The sequence below is a fragment of the Hydractinia symbiolongicarpus genome, chromosome 3 (genome assembly GCF_029227915.1).
Source record: "Hydractinia symbiolongicarpus strain clone_291-10 chromosome 3, HSymV2.1, whole genome shotgun sequence".
Classification (NCBI taxonomy): Eukaryota; Metazoa; Cnidaria; class Hydrozoa; order Anthoathecata; family Hydractiniidae; genus Hydractinia; species Hydractinia symbiolongicarpus.
The window spans coordinates 2,677,959-2,700,960 of record NC_079877.1 but is presented as its reverse complement, the minus strand read 5'-3'; positions in this window follow the sequence as shown (position 1 = coordinate 2,700,960).

Sequence of the window (23,002 nt, the reverse complement as noted above, 5' to 3'; positions counted from 1 at the left end):
TCTCTATATCTTCAGCGCGCGCTAACGGCTAGGATTGGTCCCACAGTAAAAATGACTTATTTATCTAAATTTTTGAATGAATCGCTACCACAGGGTCCAGTGTAATCGCTGAGTTCCAGCAATCATGTCAAATTAAGAAGAATGGTATTTCTTGGTGTCCAATTGTCTGACTTATAACATTTATAAGGTCAAAGTTCAAAATCAGTTCAATTAATTCGCACAGTCAAACGTTTCACAGTTAAAAGCGATGCAACCTAGTAATATCCGAATACTTTTGCTAAATACATGTTGGTACGAATATGTGACGCAACCGTTGTAACTCAAACGGAGTTATACGGCCAAGAAATCAATGAAATGTAGTTTTTGAGAATGTCTTTATTTCTTCAGGGCATGGTAACGGCCAGGATTGGTCCCACAGTAAGAAAATCTTATTTATCTAAACTTTTAAATAAAGCGCTACAGCAGAGCCTAATGTAACCGCTGAATTCCAGCAATCATGTCAAATTAAGAAGAATGTTATTCCTTGGAGACCAATTGTCGCATTAATCACATTCATTAGGTCACAGTCCAGAATCATTGAATTAATTCCCGCGGTCAATCGTTTCACTGTTAAAAGCGATACAACTTAGTAATATCGGAAGGAAATCACTAAATACATGTTGGTACGAATATGTGACGCAACCGTTGTAACTCAAACGGATTGACACCGTTAGAAAGTCAATGAAATGTAGTTTTTGAAACTGTCTCTACTTCTTCGGCGTGCGATAACGGCTAGGATTGTTTCCATAGTAATAAATGACTTATTTATCTTAACTCTTAAACAAAGCGCTACCACAGCGCCCAGTGTAATCGCTGAGTTCTAGCAATCATGTCAAATTAAGAAGAATGATATTTCTTTTAGTCAAAATGGCTCATTTATTACATTTATAAGGTCAAAGTCCAAAATGAGTTCAACTAAGTCCCACAGTCAATCGTTTCACTGTTGAAAGCGATACAATTTAGTAATATCGGAAGAAAATCAGTAAATACATGTTGGTACGATTATGTGACGCAACCGTTGTAACTCAAACGGATTGACACCGTTAGAAAGTCAATGAAATGTAGTTTTTGAAACTGTCTGTATTTCTTCAGCGCGCGATAACGGCTAGGATTGGTCCCACAGTACAAAATGACTTATTTATTTTAATTTTTAAATAAACCGTTACCACAGCGCCCAGTGTAATCGCTGAGTTTCATCAATCATGTCAAAGTAAGGAGAATGTTATTTCTTCTAGTCAAAATGGCTCATTTATTACATTTATAAGGTCACAGTCCAGAATCAGTTGAATTAATTCCCACGGTCAATCGTTTCACTGTTAAAAGCGATACAACTTAGTAATATCGGAAGGAAATCACTAAATTCATGTTGGTACGAATATGTGACGCAACCGTTGTAACTCAAACGGATTGACACCGTTAGAAAGTCAATGAAATGTAGTTTTTGAAACTGTCTCTCTTTCTTCGGCGTTCGATAACGGCTAGGATTGTTTCCAAAGTAATAAATGACTTATTTATCTTAACTCTTAAACAAAGCGCTACCACAGCGCCCAGTGTAATCGCTGAGTTTCATAAATCATGTCAAATTAAGGAGAATGATATTTCTTTTAGTCAAAATGGCTCATTTATTACATTTATAAGGTCAAAGTCCAAAATGAGTTCAACTAAGTCCCACAGTCAATCGTTTCACTGTTGAAAGTGATGCAACTTAGTATTATCGGAAGCAAATCACTAAATACATGTTGGTACGATTATGTGACGCAACCGTTGTAACTCAAACGGATTGACACCGCTAGAAAGTCAATGAAATGGAGTTTTTGAAACTGTCTCTATATCTTCAGCGCGCGCTAACGGCTAGGAATGGTCCCACAGTAAAAATGACTTATTTATCTAAATTTTTAAATGAATTGCTACCACAGGGTCCAGTGTAATCGCTGAGTTCCGGCAATCATGTCAAATTAAGAAGAATATCATTTCCTGTAGTCAAAATGACTCATTTATCACATTAATAAGGTCAAAGTCCAAAATCAGTTCAATTAAGTCCCACAGTCAATCGTTTCACTGTTGAAAGTGATACAACTTAGTATTATCGGAAGCAAATCACTAAATACATGTTGGTACGATTATGTTACGCAACCGTTGTAACTCAAACGGATTGACACCGCTGGAAAGTCAATGAAATGGAGTTTTTGAAACTGTCTCTATATCTTCAGCGCGCGCTAACGGCTAGGATTGGTCCCACAGTAAAAATGACTTATTTATCTAAATTTTTAAATGAATCGCTACCACAGGGTCCAGTGTAATCGCTGAGTTCCGGCAATCATGTCAAATTAAGAAGAATATCATTTCTTGTAGTCAAAATGACTCATTTATCACATTTATAAGGTCAAAGTCTAAAATCAGTTCAACTAAGTCCCACAGTCAATCGTTTCACTGTTGAAAGCGATACAACTTAGTATTATCGGAAGCAAATCACTAAATACATGTTGGTACAATTATGTGACGCAACCGTTGTAACTCAAACGGATTGACACCGCTAGAAAGTCAATGAAATGGAGTTTTTGAAACTGTCTCTATATCTTCAGCGCGCGCTAACGGCTAGGATTGGTCCCACAGTAAAAATGACTTATTTATCTAAATTTTTAAATGAATCGCTACCACAGGGTCCAGTATTATCGCTGAGTTCCGGCAATCATGTCAAATAAAGAAGAATATCATTTCTTGTAGTCAAAATGACTCATTTATCACATTTATAAGGTCAAAGTCCAAAATCAGTTCAATTAAGTCCCACAGTCAATCGTTTCACTGTTGAAAGCGATACAACTTAGTAATATCGGAAGAAAATCACTAAATACATGTTGGTACGATTATGTGACGCAACCGTTGTAAGTCAAACGGATTGACACCGTTAGAAAGTCAATGAAATGTAGTTTTTGAAACTGTCTCTATTTCTTCAGCGCGCGATAACGGCTAGGATTGGTCCCACAGTACAAAATGACTTATTTATTTTAATTTTTAAATAAACCGTTACCACAGCGCCCAGTGTAATCGCTGAGTTTCATCAATCATGTCAAATTAAGGAGAATGTTATTTCTTCTAGTCAAAATGGCTCATTTATTACATTTATAAGGTCACAGTCCAGAATCAGTTGAATTAATTCCCACGGTCAATCGTTTCACTGTTAAAAGCGATACAACTTAGTAATATCGGAAGGAAATCACTAAATTCATGTTGGTACGAATATGTGACGCAACCGTTGTAACTCAAACGGATTGACACCGTTAGAAAGTCAATGAAATGTAGTTTTTGAAACTGTCTCTCTTTCTTCGGCGTGCGATAACGGCTAGGATTGTTTCCACAGTAATAAATGACTTATTTATCTTAACTCTTAAACAAAGCGCTACCACAGCGCCCAGTGTAATCGCTGAGTTTCATCAATCATGTCAAATTAAGGAGAATGATATTTCTTTTAGTCAAAATGGCTCATTTATTACATTTATAAGGTCAAAGTCCAAAATGAGTTCAACTAAGTCCCACAGTCAATCGTTTCACTGTTGAAAGCGATACAATTTAGTAATATCGGAAGAAAATCAGTAAATACATGTTGGTACGATTATGTGACGCAACCGTTGTAACTCAAACGGATTGACACCGTTAGAAAGTCAATGAAATGGAGTTTTTGAAACTGTCTCTATATCTTCAGCGCGCGCTAACGGCTAGGATTGGTCCTACAGTAAAAATGACTTATTTATCTAAATTTTTAAATGAATCGCTACCACAGGGTCCAGTGTAATCGCTGAGTTCCGGCAATCATGTCAAATTAAGAAGAATATCATTTCTTGTAGTCAAAATTACTCATTTATCACATTTATAAGGTCAAAGTCCAAAATCAGTTCAATTAAGTCCCACAGTCAATCGTTTCACTGTTGAAAGTGATACAACTTAGTATTATCGGAAGCAAATCACTAAATACATGTTGGTACGATTATGTGACGCAACCGTTGTAACTCAAACGGATTGACACCGCTAGAAAGTCAATGAAATGGAGTTTTTGAAACTGTCTCTATATCTTCAGCGCGCGCTAACGGCTAGGAATGGTCCCACAGTAAAAATGACTTATTTATCTAAATTTTTAAATGAATCGCTACCACAGGGTCCAGTGTAATCGCTGAGTTCCGGCAATCATGTCAAATTAAGAAGAATATCATTTCCTGTAGTCAAAATGACTCATTTATCACATTTATAAGGTCAAAGTCCAAAATCAGTTCAATTAAGTCCCACAGTCAATCGTTTCACTGTTGAAAGTGATACAACTTAGTATTATCGGAAGCAAATCACTAAATACATGTTGGTACGATTATGTGACGCAACCGTTGTAACTCAAACGGATTGACACCGCTAGAAAGTCAATGAAATGGAGTTTTTGAAACTGTCTCTATATCTTCAGCGCGCGCTAACGGCTAGGATTGGTCCCACAGTAAAAATGACTTATTTATCTAAATTTTTAAATGAATCGCTACCACAGGGTCCAGTGTAATCGCTGAGTTCCGGCAATCATGTCAAATTAAGAAGAATATCATTTCTTGTAGTCAAAATGACTCATTTATCACATTTATAAGGTCAAAGTCCAAAATCAGTTCAATTAAGTACCACAGTCAATCGTTTCACTGTTGAAAGCGATACAACTTAGTAATATCGGAAGAAAATCACTAAATACATGTTGGTACGATTATGTGACGCAACCGTTGTAAGTCAAACGGATTGACACCGTTAGAAAGTCAATGAAATGTAGTTTTTGAAACTGTCTCTATTTCTTCAGCGCGCGATAACGGCTAGGATTGGTCCCACAGTACAAAATGACTTATTTATTTTAATTTTTAAATAAACCGTTACCACAGCGCCCAGTGTAATCGCTGAGTTTCATCAATCATGTCAAATTAAGGAGAATGGTATTTCTTCTAGTCAAAATGGCTCATTTATTACATTTATAAGGTCACAGTCCAGAATCAGTTGAATTAATTCCCACGGTCAATCGTTTCACTGTTAAAAGCGATACAACTTAGTAATATCGGAAGGAAATCACTAAATTCATGTTGGTACGAATATGTGACGCAACCGTTGTAACTCAAACGGATTGACACCGTTAGAAAGTCAATGAAATGTAGTTTTTGAAACTGTCTCTATTTCTTCGGCGTGCGATAACGGCTAGGATTGTTTCCCCAGTAATAAATGACTTATTTATTTTAACTCTTAAACAAAGCGCTACCACAGCGCCCAGTGTAATCGCTGAGTTTCATCAATCATGTCAAATTAAGGAGAATGATATTTCTTTTAGTCAAAATGGCTCATTTATTACATTTATAAGGTCAAAGTCCAAAATGAGTTCAACTAAGTCCCACAGTCAATCGTTTCACTGTTGAAAGCGATACAATTTAGTAATATCGGAAGAAAATCAGTAAATACATGTTGGTACGATTATGTGACGCAACCGTTGTAACTCAAACGGATTGACACCGCTAGAATGTCAATGAAATTGAGTTCTTGAAACTGTCTCTATATCTTCAGTGCGCGCTAACGGCTAGGATTGGTCCCACATAAAAGTGACTTATTTATCTAAATTTTTAAATGAATCGCTACCACAGGGTCCAGTATAATCGCTGAGTTCCGGCAATCATGTCAAATTAAGAAGAATATCATTTCTTCTAGTCAAAATGGCTCATTTATTACATTTATAAGGTCACAGTCCAGAATCAGTTGAATTAATTCCCACGGTCAATCGTTTCACTGTTAAAAGCGATACAACTTAGTAATATCGGAAGGAAATCACTAAATTCATGTTGGTACGAATATGTGACGCAACCGTTGTAACTCAAACGGATTGACACCGTTAGAAAGTCAATGAAATGCAGTTTTTGAAACTGTCTCTATTTCTTCGGCGTGCGATAACGGCTAGGATTGTTTCCACAGTAATAAATGACTTATTTATCTTAACTCTTAAACAAAGCGCTACCACAGCGCCCAGTGTAATCGCTGAGTTTCATCAATCATGTCAAATTAAGGAGAATGTTAATTCTTCTAGTCAAAATGGCTCATTTATTACATTTATAAGGTCAAAGTCCAAAATCAGTTCAATTAAGTCCCACAGTCAATCGTTTCACTGTTGAAAGCGATACAACTTAGTAATATCGGAAGAAAATCAGTAAATACATGTTGGTACGATTATGTGACGCAACCGTTGTAACTCAAACGGATTGACACCGTTAGAAAGTCAATGAAATTGAGTTTTTGAAACTGTCTCTATATCTTCAGCGCGCGCTAACGGCTAGGATTGGTCCTACAGTAAAAATGACTTATTTATTTAAATTTTTAAATAAAGCGTTACCACAGCGCCCAGTGTAATCAGTGAGTTCCATCAATCATGTCAAACTAAGAAGAATATCATTTCTTGTAGTCAAAATGACTCATTTATCACATTTATAAGGTCAAAGTCTAAAATCAGTTCAACTAAGTCCCACAGTCAATCGTTTCACAGTTGAAAGCGATACAACTTAGTAATATCTTAAGAAAATCACTAAATACATGTTGGTACGATTATGTGACGCAACCGTTGTAAGTCAAACGTATTGACACCGTTAGAAAATCAATGAAATGTAGTTTTTGAAACTGTCTGTATTTCTTCAGCGTGCGATAACGGCTAGGATTGGTCCCACAGTACAAAATGACTTATTTATCTTAATTTTTAAATAAATTGTTACCACAGCGCCCACTGTAATCGCTGAGTTTCATCAATCATATCAAATTAAGGAGAATGTTATTTCTTCTAGTCAAAATGGCTCATTTATTACATTTATAAGGTCACAGTCCAGAATCAGTTGAATTAATTCCCACGGTCAATCGTTTCACTGTTAAAAGCGATACAACTTAGTAATATCGGAAGGGAATCACTAAATACATGTTGGTACGAATATGTGACGCAACCGTTGTAACTCAAACGGATTGACACCGTTAGAAAGTCAATGAAATGTAGTTTTTGAAACTGTCTCTATTTCTTCGGCGTGTGATAACGGCTAGGATTGTGTCCACAGTAATAAATGACTTATTTATCTTAACTCTTAAACAAAGCGCTACCACAGCGCCCATTGTAATCGCTGAGTTTCATCAATCATGTCAAATTAAGGAGAATGTTATTTCTTCTAGTCAAAATGGCTCATTTATTACATTTATAAGGTCAAAGTCCAAAATCAGTTCAATTAAGTCCCACAGTCAATCGTTTCACTGTTGAAAGCGGTACAACTTAGTAATATCGGAAGAAAATCACTAAATACATGTTAGTACGATTATGTGACGCAACCGTTGTAACTCAAACGGATTGACACCGTTAGAAAGTCAATGAAATGGAGTTTTTGAAACTGTCTCTATATCTTCAGCGCGCGCTCTCGTCGACGTTAAGGCGCGTTCTTGCGGCTCCTCGTTATTTTAACTCGGTTAATTTTATTTACGGCTTTGGCGAGTAATATTCTAACGCGCTATCTGGTCCGCAGATTTAATTAATTACAAAGTAGCGTGGCACGCCACCATTATTACATTGATTGCATTTGGGTTCTTTACTTGTCCTGATTTGTGTCAAGTTTGGTTGGAGAAAGAATTGTTAGAAGAAAGAAGAAGGCTAACAAGTGTAAGTTTTTTTCACTCCAATACGGTGCTATATTGTCAGGAACAAAATTATATTCATAATATAATAAACTTTTGGAAATTTCTAGCCGCTTTAGCTAGCTATATATACTCCACTCCTGCCCCACCAAGATTGGTTAAAAATAGAAGAGTTTATCTAAGAATTTTTATGTTGTTATTCGAACTCTTTTCACAAAAATATTCTTGTTTTTTCTTGTTTTTTCTAAATCATACTCTACCAAAACCAAAATCTCTAGCTATACTAACTAAAACTGCTTACCAAAGGTAGCTAATGTTAAAAAAATTATAAAATTTTTGCCTTTCGTGCACTAAAAAATTATATATTGACTAACTCTGTAAGCCACATAGCAATGTGTTTTTATGTATATGTATATATATCAAATTGAGATACTTCTTTAGTCAAAATATCCATAAATACATTTAGGAACTAAATTAAATTTAGAAAATATTTTAAATATTTATATAACGATAATCGTATATGATAACCATAATTGTATAAAATAACTAATAACTGTAGAAACTTAAACTAATCTGAACTACATTCACATTTAACTAGCTTAAAAGTTTATAATACAGCCTTTTTAACAAAAGTTTTTTCTCATTTTCTTCCTTAATTTAACTGTTGTTTATGTATGGGAGCATGTGATCGCAAAACAAAATATAAATTTCAGTCGTTAAACAAGTTTGCCAACGTGAAATCAATTTAATTACAAAATCTGTAATACTTCTCAACTTTTCCAAATCACTACAGTTTATCGAAAACATTTTCCCTATATTTTCAAATGTTAATGTTTTACTAAAAACCATTAACATTAACATTAAACTATTATTAAAGTATACTTTATAATATAAAAAGTTCTGTTTACAACACTTTCAGTTCAAATTTGACTTTAACCTTATTGTAAAATCAAAAAAGTTCTTTTTTTAAAGCTTTGCAATAACGTAAGACCTTTATTGTTTCTTTGTATTTTTTTGTCTCTTCGTCTTTTTCCGGGACTAATTTTACACTGTGTTTGGTATCTTGCAAAGCGGTAAATTCTAGATCTTTTAATTCTTCCATTTTTGTTCTTTCTGCAATTTTCACTTTGACTTCAACTTCTGCCACACACAATTTATAGTTTTCTGTCAATTCTTTTGTTATTCCAGACTTCATACGTTTGCGCAATCGATCATACTCTTAAACAAGAGCTATATCACCAAGTATTGATTTTAGCATTCTTGCTGTGTTACCAATCTCTTTCTCAGTTTGAGGAACATTCATTGGTTTTCTTTTAATTTTAAACAAAGAATCACCCTTATCTACTGTATTATTGGGAGCGAAATGTGGGAGTATAGTAGGAAAAATAGCTTTATTTGAAATAGGTGTCGATGTTACAGGTGCAAATTTTTTCGAACATGGTGTCGAAGGTACAACGGGTGGAAACAATGGTGTAGTAGGTGCCACGAAATTGGTAACAGGTGATACTGAAATACTGGTTGACATGAATTCCTTCTTTTCATTCATACTGTATTCGAAATGTTTTAAATTATCCAAGAATACCGTGGTGTTTTCTTTAGTTACTTTGTAGGCTGGGATAATTTCAGTATTTTTTAAGCAATCAACCCATAACCTGGACAAAAATTAAAATTACAAAATATTGTAAATTTGAAAATTTAAGTATTAAAGGTGTATTTTTAAATTCAAATTTGTGAACTGTAAAACTTTTTGTAACTAGGTAGACAAAGATATAATTTACCCCTAGATATATGTGGTAATTAAGGTGTATTTTAAGATATATACATTACTTTTTCAGGTAATCCTCTTCCTGATTCAATGTCCACGATCGGAAATGATGCAACTTCAATGTGCTGTCTAATGGTAATTTTTCTTCATTTTTTATGAAAATACCTGTTGGTGTTTCTTCCCACAACTTGTGACTGTCCAAAATGAAGTCAGCGATACGTTTAAGATATGTTTCGTGATTTCTTGGGTATTCTTTTATCCAGTCAAATGGGATCAGTGTGCCTAAAAAATGACAATAGGTACATAAATTTTAATTCAATATTAGCAAGAAAATCTTAATTTGTTCTTAAGAATAACTAAATTTCCTAATTTTTACATCAAATTTGTCCAATATTTGTTTAATTATAGATTATAGATACTAGTCGATAAGGCCCGTGGAAAAATCCACTGAGGAGGCAGGATAAAAATGAAAAAGAAGCGTTAAAATTGTTTTAACATCAAAGTTTGGTAAATTACAGAACAAAATTATAAGCGATGTTTTATAGAATTTGTTAAAGAAAATTGTAAGGAATATAATCGTCTTTGTAAAAGTCACGGACAGACAGACAGAAGCTCCGTATTATTATAAGATATGAATTATATAGGTTACATTTTTGCAAAATGTTTTCCAAGGCACTGAATGAAAATTAATACCTGTCATTGCATTACTAATTGGTTTGTACAATTCCTTGAATTCTTTTTCTTCTCTTTCTTCCAGCTCAATACCCTCATTTAACTTTTCTGCTGCTTGTTGATTGTTAGATGTTAACTTAGTGAAGGTTTTCAATGGATTGAACATGGCTTCCTCCTTCTCAGTATTAGCTGTACGCCCAGAGATCAATCGTAATTGAGTACAGGAATGACGCATTAAGGAGTGGTAGTAAACACCGAAGAATTTCCGTGATGTCAATGACTTCAAGCTACCCTTTATATAGATTTTAGTCAGCATTGAGTGAATATGTGTTGCATTAATCAATCTCAATATGACTGGAGTGCTTCGTTCTTTATCAGGAAGGTATAAAATTTCCTGTATTTCACATAGAGTTGTCAACATTTTCACAGCAAAAGTATCTTCCAAATTTTTTATAGCCCAATTTGTGGCTATCAATAAGCTTCTTCTATAGTCACTAGAATTTTTAGCCTCTTTGTTGTTGAATGAACTATCAATAATTTTAATTAGCTCTTGCTTTTGTCAATGTGGTGTGGAAGTTCATTGTATATGTTTTTTATGTAATTGGATATGTCGTGTAATGGTTCATTGTTTAATACTTCGTATTTTCCAAGGTTCACTTCCTCCAGTGTATTGTTAATGTTCTCAAACATTAATGCTGGTAATCGTTGTATACCATGGACACTTTCAAGTAAAAGGGATTGTAGCTCTTTAAGTGTTGTGGAGCACGAGAATTGTATTTTTCTTTGGTGAAGCTCATGAATTAGTTGATCTTTTTTTAAGTTCTGGAAAACTTTCACCTTGCCATCATGGAGTGCATCGGTGGCACGTATTGTCATCTTCACCTGAGCCATTCTATCATGCAGTGATAAATGATCCAAGTTGTATGAATGGACCATACTGCTTGCACAATCAGCATGAATTCCACAAGAGTGACAGTAAAAATTTCCGCCCTTTTGTTGCCCTGCTTCAAAAGCTGCAGCTGGACTATCACCCTTGAAAATTCTCATAACATCAGTGATGTTGAATTCTTTTTCAACTGGTGATGTTATCTTCAAAATATCTTCCAGTCGATCACTACTGTATAGCAGCTGCTGGTCATTAGAAGGACATCTAGCTAACAGGTAAAACTCTGGCTTCTCTACTGTAGCTTGAATGTTGACCTTTTTGTTAGTCTTTTTGATGTATTCCTCATCTGTATAAAACACTGCTGGGTCATACATGCATGAAACTAACATTAGAAGGTGACTATGACTGGCAAGAGATGAACCATCATGCCAACACATCAAGTGCCTTGTTCTTTCTATCTCCTGAACCTTTTTAATAATGTCTTCATGACTGACCAGCTTGTCAAACTCATTTACACTTTTTAGAAAATTAATTAGTTCTTCTATTTCCATTCCGTACAATTGTTCATCAGTGTGAAGCTTCATATATTGCCTATGCTTTCTTAGCATGTCACGTCTGATATCTGACAGTTCCATTTTTCTACCCAAGATTTCTACAGTTTCTTCAACAACTTTATTGTTTCGAAGTACAACTTTTTCAAACTTGTGAGGCACAATGAGGTGACCTAAGTTGTAATCTCCACTGGCAATTTTTTCTTTTAATTTTTCAGTTACTTGTTGATTCGTAACTTCTACGGGTATCGACAGATCTTTGAAGTTTGGAACGTTCAACCTGAAGAGAATGTTGTACATAAATATTAGCAAAGTTGGGACGAGGTTTGGTTAAAAAGAAAACAATTAGTAAGTAGATATACCTTCGTTTTTTCCTTCTAATTCTTGTGAAACTATCATTAATATCATTAGCAGTAACACAGCAGCGGAATCTGTTAATGTTGCAACCACATAACGTCAGCAGTTCTTTCATTATCTGCCCAGCATTGGCAGGTGTAATACCTGAAAAATATATAATCATTTAAGCCTAAGTACACGTTTTTTTAAAAGAACCTTAAAATGTTCTTAACATACCATTTTTGCTTTTCAAATTGTACCGTCTTGCCAAATCAGTGAAATTTATTTTAAATTTATCTGGATATTTGTTAATTTCAGTTATACAATCTTGTTGCTCCCATGTGTACTGCTGGAGATCACCAGTATGTGAATGTGGTCTTTTCATACCCTAGAAATATGTTCAAAACAGATGACAAGCTGTGATCATTAAATAACATGGATTTTAGTATAAGTGTAAGTTATCATTTGGTGATTGAATTGCAGCTGTTGCACTTCAGCTCTTATTTTTTCTAACTCGTCTGAAGTTCTTCGTATTGCATTCTGCTTACTCTCAAAACCAGCTCGCAGTCGCAATTTGTTTCGGTTACGCAAAGAAACGGGTACACCAAATGTTCTAAAAAATGAATAATATGATGATTTAATATGATTCTATCTTTTTTAGGAGAGATTACAAGACGAAAACACGCTTAATCTCGAATAATCATCGCGAATGTAAAATAATAAATAATCTTGGAACCGTGGTGACAAAGATAGTGACAATTTTTGTATATGAAAATTTTGTTTGTTCATTTTAGTACCTCTGCCTCCATACATACCTTTCTACTACTGTTTCGCTCCACTGATTTTCAATGTCAAGTTTTACAGCATTGACCAGCTCGTTCTTCTCTTTCTTCTCATTTTTTATCACCATTGTCTTAAAGTGTGACGTAAAGGAAAGATTATGATTTGCTTTGAATTCATCGTCTAATTTTTGAAGAGTTGCCTTGGTCTGCGCCTAAAAATATTTTTAAGATTAATTGATACAACTTAGCCATTTCATAGAACAATTTTATAAGAATGAAAGATGTCCCGTGATTTTTTACATGCGTATCCAAAATGAACACCAAACGTATATTTTTACTTTCGGACTTCTGGTCGTAACTTGTAACTCTGATTTCCGGCTTTATTGATTATTATGAACGCAACTTCTCTTTTTCTCATTTTGATTATGCCGAATGAAAATAGACATAAAGCTGGGAACGAGTTTGTTATTAAAGATCAATGGAATACAGGAGGTCATCTGGTATTTTTAATTAACGTACCTTCAAATTTCTTTCTTTGTACAATCCTGCTATGTCAGCTTTTTTTTTCAAGCTAAGTTTGCGTACGGGAAACAAACCCAAGTTCTCTTTCCATATCGCATTGTTTTGACATCCAGGACAATTTCCAAACTGGTGTATTATCTTCTTGTCTGTCGACAATTTCTTCCATTTTTCATTCCCGAAACATTCAACGAGTTTATTTTTTGATTGGTGGTCTGTCTTTGCTAATGCACGGATGTTGTCAATAATTTTAGGGAAGCACACAAAGAAAAAAAACGATATTCAGCAGCCTGGGAAAATAGTCATCCCCACTTTTGATTTATGAAAAGATGGATATAAATTTTTTTTAAATATATGATTTTTACCTTCTAAATGTATCATAATTTATACTTCTTAAATCAGAATGAACTTCAAGTAACTTGTTAAATTGATCTTTCAACACCCGTCCCGTAAAAACCTTTTTTGTTTCACCATCGCACTTCTTGAGACCATGCCTCTCCGTCAAAATTTGATATACTCCAATTTTTATAAAACCACAAGTTAATGGATCGAGAATAGATGATGCCATATTGTACCAATTTCTCTTCAAAAATTTTGTCGCGCGCTTTCGATTCGATTTTGGCGGCAAAATTGGAGAATGGGCGCAATTGGCCCGTAAGAAAATTAGGGGACTGCGCAATTGTCTTTTCCAAACCTAATTGGTTGGATGCTACTTTGTATCGTCCTTTTTTTCATTATTGACGCCGGAACCATAGCAACACAATAACATTTGTGTTTTTTTTATTTTAAGCAAATAGCCAAGATCAGGTTAAGGGCTTCCAACAAGTATATATGTACTTAGATATAGTCCACGGGATAATAGGACCCATATTTTAAGATTTTACTCTCACCTTCGGAGATTAATATCTAAACGGTTTGAAAAAATAGATGAGATTATAACTGTAAGAAAAATAGTAAATGTATGGAATTTATTGCCCACAGAAGTGACAGGGCTTGCACCTGTTCTGCATGATAAATCAGCAGCTGTCAAAACACACTTCTTTCAGTAAATGAACAATAAAATCACACTTTGTTTAGTAAATAAACAATAAAACCTAACATGATAATGATAGTTATATTTGTTTAATGATGGGTAAGGAGGGCTAGGTGTAGAAAAGAAGTGGATATGAGAATAGAAATTAAAACTTCCCATTGAGTTATTTGTTGCTTATTTGAAAATACCTATTTCTGAAAGCTTAGGCAAAATTAATTCTGCAAATTTCATGGGAAAATGTAGTCATCCGCTAAAATAAAGAATTTTGAGACCACTTATATGCAAAAATAAGTTCCACAAAAATTTCCTCCACAAATAATTTGTTCAAATACAAAATAGAATCAACAACTCGATCAAAGTGAAACATGTATATATATAAATGGCCTGTTTACGTAACAAATTTTCACCCAATTGTGAAACTTTACAAAACTTGCACAAATTTCCTTTTGTGAATTAGTTCAGTTTAGATATTGTGCAGGAATTATAGTATATAACCTATTTTTGCTTATATCCTTTGTCTAAAATGAATTTGTATTAATTTACAGGGAAAATTAAAAAAGAGCTGGAATTAACGTAAAATGCAAAATAAAAGATTGCGAAAGTTTGTCCTTTTTTAAAAAATGCCTTTCCTTAAACTACACATTTTAGAGCAAACTGCAAAAAAAATCCACAAAAGTTGGTCAATCGCAAAAATAACTTAAATTGCAAAAAATATTTAAAATTTAAGAAGATGAAAAGTAAACGGTTAAGTATATATATATATTAGGTTATATTTCTATCCACTTAAAAATTAAAATGGGGCTGTTTAATGTATTGGAAATATTAACCCTATAATAACTGTTTATGAGGGCAATACCGGAGAATATTGACCAACGTCAAAGTATTGCCAGAGCTTGCGAGGGCAATACGTGACAGGGGTCAATATTCTAACGTATTGCCCGAAATAAACAGTTATTATATGGATTATTATCCGGCTACTGCATTTTACAACAAAAAATATAACATTATAAGCAGGATGTAGAAACCATGTCTTTATAGACACTATTCCCATGGAACGTACATTCGAACTAAAAATATATTTTTTTAAATCGAATATCGTGTAAACATTACAGGATTTAATCGTAGCTACAAACTAAAAGTTAAAAGTAAGTTTCACTTCTGTTTCACGTTTTGTTTACTTTTTCCCGTGTTTATTTACATTTAATGCTACCGTATTTAAACTATAAACACTGTTGCTATGGTAGCGGGCAATACCGTGGAATATTATGACGTAAGTTCTAACCAATCACATTGCTCGATTTTCGAAAATATCGATGCCGCCCTTTTGCGTGGGAGGCAAAAAGATCCAGGCACTAGGTAGGCGAGGTCCTTTTTACCTTAAAGCGTATAAATTATAAATTAATGCGGAACAAATTTTTGCGATATTAATTTTTGCGATTGAACGTCCAAAAAAAATAAGTTTTACGGGATTTATTTTTATGAATTGGGCTCTCAGTTGCGAATGTTTATAACATGTATATATATATATATATGTATATATATATATATATATATATATATATATATATATATATATATATATATATATATATATATATATATATATATATATATATATATATATATATATATATATATATATATATATATATATATATATATATATATATATATATATATATATATATATATATATATATATATATATATATATATATATATATATATATATATATATATATATATATATATATATATATATATATATATATATATATATATATATATATATATATATATATAAAAGAAATGCAATAATTTTTTTTCGAATCCGAGGTTTCAAGAGTATGCTAAACAACAATCAAAGGGTAACATTTGTTTTTTGCACTGTATTTTAATAATTCTAAATCTCACAAATCATCTAGAATTTCAAAAATGTTATTAAAGTTAATTAATGTATAAAAAAATGCCATTTTGCGATACTTATTTTTGTGAATGCCAGTTCACATATATTTTTGCGGGATTTATTTTTGCGAATAGACGACTTCCCAAAATCTTTTTTGCGGGACTTAAATTTGCGAAAAGGAGCCAAATTCACAAAAATTAAGCAAGCAAAAATTAATCCCGCAAGAACTTATCCCGCATTAATTAACATTAATTATGGCGCCGTAGATGAGTGGTTATAGCTCTCGTACTCTGTGGGGGAGACCGGGGTTCGATTCCTCTTGACGGCGATTCAACATGGGTGAGTAATGTTACCATAGCCCCAGGTTAACCCAAGCCATGTGAGGGAAATTGGGAAGATGGCACACTGTGTGGGCCGTTGGATGTTGCCAGGAGTTGTCTAGTAGAGCGCGGGCCCTAAGTGGGTCTGCGTAGCTCAAAATGAGCATTAAATACTCTAGGACTCTCCATCTAAGCCATGGCCCCTGCTGGAAATAATAGACAGGGTATATCCCTTGATATTTGTGAGGCTAGCCATGTAAAATATGCACATCTTTCTATCTATCTACACACATAAGGTAGTCTATTTCTTCGCATGAAGGTATCGGTACGACTTTATATGAATATATGTCAATCAGAAGGTATCCATCTACACTGGCTTAAAGCCTCAACACAATGTTTCTGTAGTAGAAAGAAATGGACTGAAAAAGACCTTTCCGCTCAGCTAGCAAGCTCCCACATCTTTCAGCCAGCCACGCAGGGCCTATCGTGGAAAATGTAAACATTCAAAAAGTTCTATAAATTTGTACAATATATATCACACACAGGACACAAACATTTTTTATGTGTAGCTAGCTATAGCTACCAAAACACATTAGGAAGAAAACAAACACAAAAGGAAGCATACAAATTGCAAAACATATCTGGCTAGCTAAGCATTAGAAATTAAAACTTATAATTTTATTGCTAACCATATTGAAAGAGAAAAGAGAAAGCTAGCTATGAGAAGAGAGGAGGAGGAGGCAAAAGACTTCATTTTATGATGGCTTCTGCAAAGTTGCAGTTTGCTTGTTTACGTGATCAACCTCTTCCCCAGGGCTCCTTCCAAGATTGTCAGAAAAGTAAACCGGCCCCGGGGACGAGATTGTCATTAGCTAGGTCTTAAAAATGACGGACCAAACAATGGCGGCGAAGTTCAGGGATTTTTAAAGGTAGTGCATTGAAATGCTTCTGCCGCTGGCTGAATATTGCACACCAGTTGTAAAAATGTAGTAGAAAGTGTAGCTTAGATAATGCAGAATGGGTTTTGTTCAAGGCATAAGTGCAAAAATTAACGAATAGCAATAAATTGTACAAAATGAATGACAAGTTGCCAAAATTGGCACAAAATATGGGAAAGATTGGCAATTTTTACTGCTTTATATTGAAGTTGGGATTTATGTCACGTACGATTTTGTAAGATTGTCATGTTAACTTACTAATTTATGTGTTTTTTTCCCCAGTGACTCGACAAAACTTCAGCGGTTTTCGAAAACATGCTATTTTTGGTACCCCTACTTCTGGAGCTCCCTGTGGTCATACGAGAAGGAATCTGAAACCGAGGTTATCATTTTTGAAAAGAGGAGGCTTTGCTGACCAAAATATGAACGAGTTATATTTTTTCGTCGTAAAATGGTCCAGTTAATTAAACATAAAGTTCCCAATTTTTCATAAGCTGAAAAACGTGTAATTTCCAGACCCGGCCTTAATATCGACGAGCTAACGGCTACGATTGGTCCCACAGTAAAAATGACTTATTTATCTAAATTTTTCAAATGAATCGCTACCACAGGGTCCAGTGTAATCGCTGAGTTCCGGCAATCTTGTCAAATTAAGAAGAATATCATTTCTTGTAGTCAAAATGACTCATTTATCACATTTATAAGGTCAAAGTCCAAAATCAGTTCAATTAAGTCCCACAGTCAATCGTTTCACTGTTGAAAGCGATACAACTTAGTAATATCGGAAGAAAATCACTAAATACATGTTGGTACGATTATGTGACGCAACCGTTGTAAGTCAAACGGATTGACACCGTTAGAAAGTCAATGAAATGTAGTTTTTGAAACTGTCTCTATTTCTTCAGCGTGCGATAACGGCTAGGATTGGTCCCACATTACAAAATGACTTATTTATCTTAATTTTTATATAAACCGTTACCACAGCGCCCAGTGTAATCGCTGAGTTTCATCAATCATGTCAAATTAAGGAGAATGTTATTTCTTCTAGTCAAAATGGCTCATTTATTACATTTCTAAGGTCACAGTCCAGAATCAGTTGAATTAATTCCCACGGTCAATCGTTTCACTGTTAACAGCGATACAACTTAGTAATATCGGAAGGAAATCACTAAATACATGTTGGTACGAATATGTGACGCAACCGTTGTAACTCAAACGGATTGACACCGTTAGAAAGTCAATGAAATGTAGTTTTTGAAACTGTCTCTATTTCTTCGTCGTGCGATAACGGCTAGGATTGTTTCCACAGTAATAAATGACTTATTTATCTTAACTCTTAAACAAAGCGCTACCACAGCGCCCAGTATAATCGCTGAGTTTCATCAATCATGTCAAATTAAGGAGAATGTTATTTCTTCTAGTCAAAATGGCTCATTTATTACATTTATAAGGTCAAAGTCCAAAATCAGTTCAATTAAGTCCCACAGTCAATCGTTTCACTGTTGAAAGCGATACAACTAAGTAATATCGGAAGAAAATCACTAAATACATGTTGGTACGATTATGTGACGCAACCGTTGTGTGTCAAACCGATTGAAACCGTTAGAAAGTCAATGAAATGTAGTTTTTGAAACTGTCTCTATATCTTCAGCGCGCGAGAACGGCTAGGATTGGTCCCACAGTACAAAATGCCTTATTTATTTTAATTTTTAAATAAACCGTTACCACAGCGCCCAGTGTAATCGGTGAGTTCCATCAATCATGTCAAATTAAGGAGAATGTTATTTCTTCTAGTCAAAATGGCTCATTTATTACATTTATAAGGTCAAAGTCCAAAATCAGTTCAATTAAGTCCCACAGTCAATCGTTTCTCTGTTGAAAGCGATACAACTTAGCAATATCGGAAGAAAATCAATAAATACATGTTGGTACGATTATGTGACGCAAACGTTCTAACTCAAACGGTTTGACACAGTTAGAAAGTCAATGAAATGGAGTTTTTGAAACTGTCTCTATATCTTCAGCGCGCGCTAACGGCTAGGATTGGTCCCACAGTAAAAATGACTTATTTATCTAAATTTTTGAATGAATTGCTACCACAGGGTCCAGTGTAATCGCTGAGTTCCAGCAATCATGTCAAATTAAGAAGAATGGTATTTCTTGGTGTCCAATTGTCTCACTTATAACATTTATAAGGTCAAAGTTCAAAATCAGTTCAATTAAGTCGCACAGTCAAACGTTTCACAGTTAAAAGCGATGCAACCTAGTAATATCCAAATACTTTTGCTAAATACATGTTGGTACGAATATGTGACGCAACCGTTGTAACTCAAACGGATTGACACCGTTAGAAAGTCAATGAAATGTAGTTTTTGAAACTGTCTCTACTTCTTCGGCGTGCGATAACGGCTAGGATTGTTTCCACAGTAATAAATGACTTATTTATCTTAACTCTTAAACAAAGCGCTACCACAGCGCCCAGTGTAATCGCTGAGTTCCAGCAATCATGTCAAATTAAGAAGAATGATATTTCTTGTAGTCAAAATGGCTCATTTATTACATTTATAAGGTCAAAGTCCAAAATGAGTTCAACTAAGTCCCACAGTCAATCGTTTCACTGTTGAAAGCGATACAATTTAGTAATATCGGAAGAAAATCAGTAAATACATGTTGGTACGATTATGTGACGCAACCGTTGTAACTCAAACGAATTGACACCGTTAGAAAGTCAATGAAATGGAGTTTTTGAAACTGTCTCTATATCTTCAGCGCGCGCTAGCGGCTAGGATTGGTCCTACAGTAAAAATGACTTATTTATCTAAAATTTTAAATGAATCGCTACCACAGGGTCCAGTGTAATCGCTGAGTTCCGGCAATCATGTCAAATTAAGAAGAATATCATTTCTTGTAGTCAAAATGGCTCATTCATCAATCATGTCAAATTAAGGAGGATGTTATTTCTTCTAGTCAAAATGGCTCATTTATTACATTTCTAAGGTCACAGTCCAGAATCAGTTGAATTAATTCCCACGGTCAATCGTTTCACTGTTAACAGCGATACAACTTAGTAATATCGGAAGGAAATCACTAAATACATGTTGGTACGAATATGTGACGCAACCGTTGTAACTCAAACGGATTGACACCGTTAGAAAGTCAATGAAATGTAGTTTTTGAAACTGTCTCTATTTCTTCGGCGTGCGATAACGGCTAGGATTGTTTCCACAGTAATAAATGACTTATTTATCTTAACTCTTAAACAAAGCGCTTCCACAGCGCCCAGTGTAATCGCTGAGTTTCATCAATCATGTCAAATTAAGGAGAATGTTATTTCTTCTAGTCAAAATGGCTCATTTATTACATTTATAAGGTCAAAGTCCAAAATCAGTTCAATTAAGTCCCACAGTCAATCGTTTCACTGTTGAAAGCGATACAACTTAGTAAAATCGGAAGAAAATCACTAAATACATGTTGGTACGATTATGTGACGCAACCGTTGTAACTCAAACGGATTGACACCGTTAGAAAGTCAATGAAATGGAGTTTTTGAAACTGTCTCTATATCTTCAGCGCGCGCTAACGGCTAGAATTGGTCTCACAGTACAAAATGACTTATTTATCTTAATTTTTAAATAAACCGTTACCACAGCGCCCAGTGTAATCGCTGAGTTTCATCAATCATGTCAAATTAAGGAGAATGTTATTTCTTGTAGTCAAAATGACTCATTTATCACATTTATAAGGTCAAAGTCCAAAATCAGTACAATTAAGTCCCACAGTCAATCGTTTCACTGTTGAAAGCGATACAACTTAGTAATATCGGAAGAAAATCACTAAATACATGTTGGTACGATTATGTGACGCAACCGTTGTAACTCAAACGGATTGACACCGTTAGAAAGTCAATGAAATGTAGTTTTTGAAACTGTCTCTATTTCTTCGGCGTGCGATAACGGCTAGGATTGTTTCCACAGTAATAAATGACTTATTTATCTTAACTCTTAAACAAAGCGCTACCACAGCGCCCAGTGTAATCGCTGAGTTTCATCAATCATGTCAAATTAAGGAAAATGTTATTTCTTCTAGTCAAAATGGCTCATTTATTACATTTATAAGGTCAAAGTCCAAAATCAGTTCAATTAAGTCCCACAGTCAATCGTTTCACTGTTGAAAGCGATACAACTTAGTAAAATGGGAAGAAAATCACTAAATACATGTTGGTACGATTATGTGACGCAACCGTTGTAAGTCAAACGGATTGAAACCGTTAGAAAGTCAATGAAATGTAGTTTTTGAAACTGTCTCTATTTCTTCAGCGCGCGATAACGGCTAGGATTGGTCCCACAGTACAAAATGACTTATTTATTTTAATTTTTAAATAAACCGTTACCACAGCGCCCAGTGTAATCGGTGAGTTCCATCAATCATGTCAAATTAAGGAGAATGTTATTTCTTCTAGTCAAAATGGCTCATTTATTACATTTATAAGGTCAAAGTCCAAAATCAGTTCAATTAAGTCCCACAGTCAATCGTTTCTCTGTTGAAAGCGATACAACTTAGCAATATCGGAAGAAAATCACTAAATACATGTTGGTACGATTATGTGACGCAAACGTTCTAAATCAAACGGATTGACACCGTTAAAAAGTCAATGAAATGGAGTTTTTGAAACTGTCTCTATATCTTCAGCGCGCGCTAACGGCTAGGATTGGTCCCACAGTAAAAATGACTTATTTATCTAAATTTTTGAATGAATCGCTACCACAGGGTCCAGTTTAATCGCTGAGTTCCAGCAATCATGTCAAATTAAGAAGAATGGTATTTCTTGGTGTCCAATTGTCTCACTTATAACATTTATAAGGTCAAAGTTCAAAATCAGTTCAATTAAGTCGCACAGTCAAACGTTTCACAGTTAAAAGCGATGCAACCTAGTAATATCCGAATACTTTTGCTAAATACATATTGGTACGAATATGTGACGGAACCGTTATAACTCAAACGGAATTATACCGTCAAGAAATCAATGAAATGTAGTTTTTAAGAATGTCTTTATTTCTTCAGCACATGGTAACGGCCAGGATTGGTCCCACAGTAAGAAAATCTTATTTATCTAAATTTTTAAATAAAGCGCTACCGCAGAGCCTAATGTAACCGCTGAATTCCAGCAATCATGTCAAATTAAGAAGAATGTTATTCCTTGGAGACCAAATGGCGCATTAATCACATTTATAAGGTCACAGTCCAGAATCATTGAATTAATTCCCACGGTCAATCGTTTCACTGTTAAAAGCGATACAACTTAGTAATATCGGAAGGAAATCACTAAATTCATGTTGGTACGAAGATGTGACGCAACCGTTGTAACTCAAACGGATTGACACCGTTAGAAAGTCAATCAGATGTAGTTTTTGAAACTGTCTCTACTTCTTCGGCGTGCGATAACGGCTAGGATTGTTTCCACAGTAATAAATGACTTATTTATCTTAACTCCTAAACAAAGCGCTACCACAGCACCCAGTGTAATCGCTGAGTTCCAGCAACCATGTCAAATTAAGAAGAATGATATTTCTTTTAGTCAAAATGGCTCATTTATTACATTTATAAGGTC